This window comes from Etheostoma spectabile, chromosome 2 (assembly GCF_008692095.1).
Source record: "Etheostoma spectabile isolate EspeVRDwgs_2016 chromosome 2, UIUC_Espe_1.0, whole genome shotgun sequence".
NCBI lineage: Eukaryota > Metazoa > Chordata > Actinopteri > Perciformes > Percidae > Etheostoma > Etheostoma spectabile.
This window is the reverse complement of record NC_045734.1, coordinates 18,847,930-18,852,957: the sequence shown is the minus strand read 5'-3', so window position 1 is coordinate 18,852,957 and position 5,028 is coordinate 18,847,930.

The following is a 5,028-nucleotide window of genomic DNA, read 5'->3' as shown; positions in this document are numbered from 1 at the left end:
TGTTCTGCTCTCATACATTTTATGTAAACAAAGTTCTGACCTCAGATCAGTAATATCATATTCATTCATTTTGTGTCTATGATGTAGTAACAAAAAACTCTTAATAAATACACTTGAATGACCTTATTAATTGCATGAGTGATTTATATACAATAATCTGTCTGTAGAGATTGACAAACTGTACTGCAGCTGACGAGCTAAGAATGCTGATATATACATCATTTTTATTTGAAAAATATATTCCTAATGATGGAAGATATGTTTAGTTAAACAACACAAATCAGGTAAATGTCAGGTGTTAAATGTCTGGTTGTTAACATTTTAGTCATAATAAACAGTCTTGATTTGGTTCTCAGGGCTGTAAAAATTAGATTTGGTTTTTAATTTGGATCCAAATCAAACATCCCACAAATGTAAACTCCTTTCACATGCGTGGACAAGGTTTAGCAGGACTAAATGACTCGTATAGCCAGAGCTAATGTCAATGATCTGCATTGTAAACATTAGAAGACCCATATCCCTCTGCTTTGTCAGTGAATTTACTTTGAATTCACCCTCTGTTTGAAATATTTAAATAAAGTTGCATTGCCTTGCCTAGAAAACATTGTATGGGCACAATACAAAAAAATGTATTATGTACAACAACAAAAAAGAATGGCTCTCACCAAGTACGACTCGGTTCCCTTTGTTTGTGTCAAAGTGAAAGCTAAAACTTCACTGTATTGTGAAGTACACAAAAAAAAATCCAAATAGGCAAAGGTAATAATGACATGTTAATCTCGGTCACTGTAAAGATATCAGTGATTCAACATGTTTTTCACCGTTCTAAATGCCTGGTATTGTGGGGTTCTCCATCAGGCGCACATCTAATTTTCAATCAATTTCTACATCTTCGTCTTATAATTGTGTCCCTCAGGCCATGTGTCCAAATTTCAGTCATGGTGTTTTTGTGGCAATGCACAAGAAATCATGTCAACACATCCACCACATGTGACTTTTGAAGAGAAACCTTCAAATAACCTGCCAACCTGCAATCCGTTCATGACTTATACTCTTCCAGAGTCAGGAAACGGGCAGAAAACATCACTGCAGACCCATCTCACCCCGGACACAACCTGTTCCAGCTTCTCCCCTCTGGTGGGCGCTACAGAGCACTGTACGCCAAAACCAACAGACTCAGGAGCAGTTTCTACCCACAAGCCATCTCTCTGATGAACAGCTGACTTCTTACCCACAGTGTCAGGTTCAATTCTGTGGAATAACCAAGTTTTTATTGAACTCTTCATTGTACTCATGACTCTATATAGTTTCTGTTTAGAGTATGTATACACTAGTGTGTATATATTGTTTGGTTGTTTTGTATGTGTAAGCACATTGTGAGCAACGATGCTCCAAAGAAAAAATCCTCATATGTGTGTACTCATACCTGGCGAATAAAGGTGATTCTGATTCTGATATTTCTACATTATTTTCTGTCTGAGAAAGATCTCATTTAATGTAAACTGTAGAACATCTTTTTTAAATGAACATTGAGCATGAAAACAGTCACTAGTCACAGGGTTTTATCCTTTGTTGCAGCCTACCTACAATCACAGACCAACTCATTGTTACCTGTCTCTGTTTCGGTTCATTTGCATGATTGCTTTTCACTCCAACAACAAATAGTCGCTGACCATTATCTCTGGTTATCGACAACAAATCAAATGTCACAGGTAACTAATGACTAGGTAAATTTAGAGGGAACAAGATGCACAAACGGTTATCTGCTTATGACTTCCAGTTTTTCAGCTCTTCCCCTTTTATATAGCATCGTCAGTGTGGATTTCCAGCCTCTTTCAGAAAACAGACATATTATCAAGATTAAAAACCAACTTTGTAATACTATGAGCAGTCGTTAAGTTCTTAGCCAAAACATGTCGGGGGACCTGTACGCTGAGCCTGGCATCATTAACAAGTTTTACTGTGATCCGGACAACAAGGAGAGTATAGTGAACATCTATGTCAGTGCAGAAAGCCTTAGAGTGTATGACGACCCTTGGGTGGAGGGCATGTCACCAAATACAGCAAGACCTACAGAGCCTCAGCACCCAGGTACGGACACCACCTGCACTACCAACAAGCAGGTGTGCAAACACAAAAAGGTTGACATAGATTTGGAATTTATTTCCTTTATTTATTTAGTTTGAATTTGAATTCGTTTTTAGTTTTCGTTGTGTTACAGCAGTGTGATTTTGTTAAAGCTGAACTGATGTTTATATTTAAATTTCTTGTATTTTATGAATTGAAGTCTACCATAATACAGAGCTAAGCACAGTAATAGATGACAGTATCCTCAAAATTCTGACCCTGATGTTGATTATTTTTTTTGTGTCAGTCATCTGTGAAAACTTAGGAAAGAGGAATCATGTCAGAGCTGATTCAGTGTTTCTGGGTGTGGTGTGTCTTCTCCTGCTGATCGGGATCATTTGCCTCGGGGTCCAAAGTGAGTTTTAATTCTGTTTGGTGTTAGTTACAGTAACAGTAAAGGAATTACCTATTTGACATGATTTTGATTACATGATGAGTGTAACAATATGACAACATAGGCTATGAGAATATTCAGTTGCTGTTTTGTTTTTCCCCTTGCCACAATAGTGAATAATGACAAAAAAAATTGGAGAACTGAGAGAAACCAGTTAATTGAAGATAAAGCCAATCTCAAGAAAACAAGTGACCAGTTAAAAGCCAATAACACTGAACTCATCAAAGAAAGAGATGAAGTTCAAACGAAGCATGGTAAGTGAAAAATATTACCACTTATATTTATAATCTTTGTTCATTGGTGAGGTATTTTTTAGATGTGTGTTTATTGCATATGCAAATGCACCAACCTCAACTATCACCACAGTTAACAAAATGTACCCTATGTGTCTTTACAACAATCTATTTCATACAAGATCCTCCATGTTTCAGTCATATCTGGTGTTGATGTTTTAAAAATACATATATGTATAATGTCACATAAGACAACACACTCTGATGAGCTGAGATCATGTGATCTTTTTGATTTTCAATGGCACATTGTGATTTCAGATAACACATAAACAAAAGAGAATATACACGTTTGAGAAAACTAAACATTGCAGACCACACAAAGGCACAGCACAACTTTTTGTAAGAGAAAGACCATGTATATAGAAATAATACTAATATTGTTGTCATTTTAATTGTCTAAAATGATTTTTTCTGTCTTTTCAGCAAGAAAACAACTTGTATCAACCAAATGAAGACTGGATTGAAAAGCAACAGGCTGAAGATCCTAAAGAATTTGTGCAAGCATTACTGAATACAACCACATTCTATGTTCTAATCAATGTTGTCACATTAGTGCATTTCTTAAATAAATGTTTACAGAATATTGTTACACTGGAAAGTTGGTTACTGATCGTCTGACTGGACTTGTAGTGATTTTGCTTTGTTCCTTCATTTCAGTAATTAAGTTTTTAAGTATTCACAGAGCAACCCATGTCTTCTACAAAATATGTTTATTACAACCGATTTGCTTTGTCAAACATCATTGCTGCCTGGGTTGCGTTCACTTGCAACATTTTTTCTGATGCAGTATGTCTGGCAATGTTATACTGCCCAAAAATCATGTAGCACAGAGCTTTGATCCACAGACAATCACTGGGCTTTGCCTCTTGCATCCCACATGCTGACAGGTTTAGAATATTTTGGAGTTACTGTATGTTCAGCATGCATATTACATTCAAACATCACACAATGGATACTTTTTTGAATTATAAATGATACATACCAGTATTTTTCGGCTCAACCCTGTTTTTCCTCTCAAGTGCCCTTGAATCAATTGTTACATTATCTTGATCTATAATGACATGATGGTATTGACAGTCAAACAAGTAAAAGGTTGATCCCACTCAGAAACCTACGGAAGAGGATTAGGGCCGCTGGTGAAAAATGTATTTGAGTTCTGACTTTAAACTCAGAATTCTGACTTTATTCTCAGAATTCTGACTTTATTCTCAGAATTACAACATAATTCTGAGATTTATATATTTGAATTTACTTGAGTTCTGACTTTATTCTCAGAATTCTGACTTTACTTTCAGAATTCTGCCTTTATTCTCAGAATTCTGCCTTTATTCTCAGAATTCTGCCTTTATTCTCAGAATTCTGACTTTATTCTCATGCAGAATTCTGACTTTATTCCCTGAAATTCAACAGAATTCTGACTTTAATCTCAGAATTCTGAGAATAAAGTCAAAACTCAAATACCTTTTTCACCAGTGGCCCTAATCCTCTTCCGTAGCAACCCAACCTAGATGTCAGTGCAGAAAGACTGCAAGTGGCATTATGTGGTGGCAAAATCTGATGGAGACAGGTAAAAAGGTTAAAAGTATTTAATGGTAACTATTCTATTTCAATGTTGATCCGAGTATGTAGCTTTTGTAGCCCTGGGTTTTTAAAGTGTGTTTTGAAATTTTGTGAACAGGCTCTGGCAGAATATGTAACCACAGTAAAAAATGAATCAGCTTTCAATCATTGGTTCTTCCCCTGTGATTTTTGAAAAAAATACCTAATATTTGGAATATGTATCAGTATTAATCCTACAAATTTTAAAGTTCACTGAAATCTGTTCAGTAATTTTTGAGAGATTCTTCTGCAGTAACTGTTAGAGAAACAAGTGAACAATGAGACCAAAAGTAAAACTCTAAAAGAGATAACTAAAATAGCGATGAGTTAAGATTTAGCATGTTTTTGTGATGGCAAATTTTATATTATAATAAAGATAATAATTATAATAAAAAAATAAAAACAACAACAACGTAATAATGACTTCATTCGGGATTTATTACACGTTTCCCTTTTTTATTGCCCAGTTAATATTGTGTGGAATCTGTTACACTATCTAACGTGTTTTTAATTTAAACATAGATAAGGGGGTTTTACTGGTTTTCAACACGGCTTCCTCTATAACTGTGTGCGGAAACAAAATAGTACCACTCTGTGCCACTTCACTGTACGACG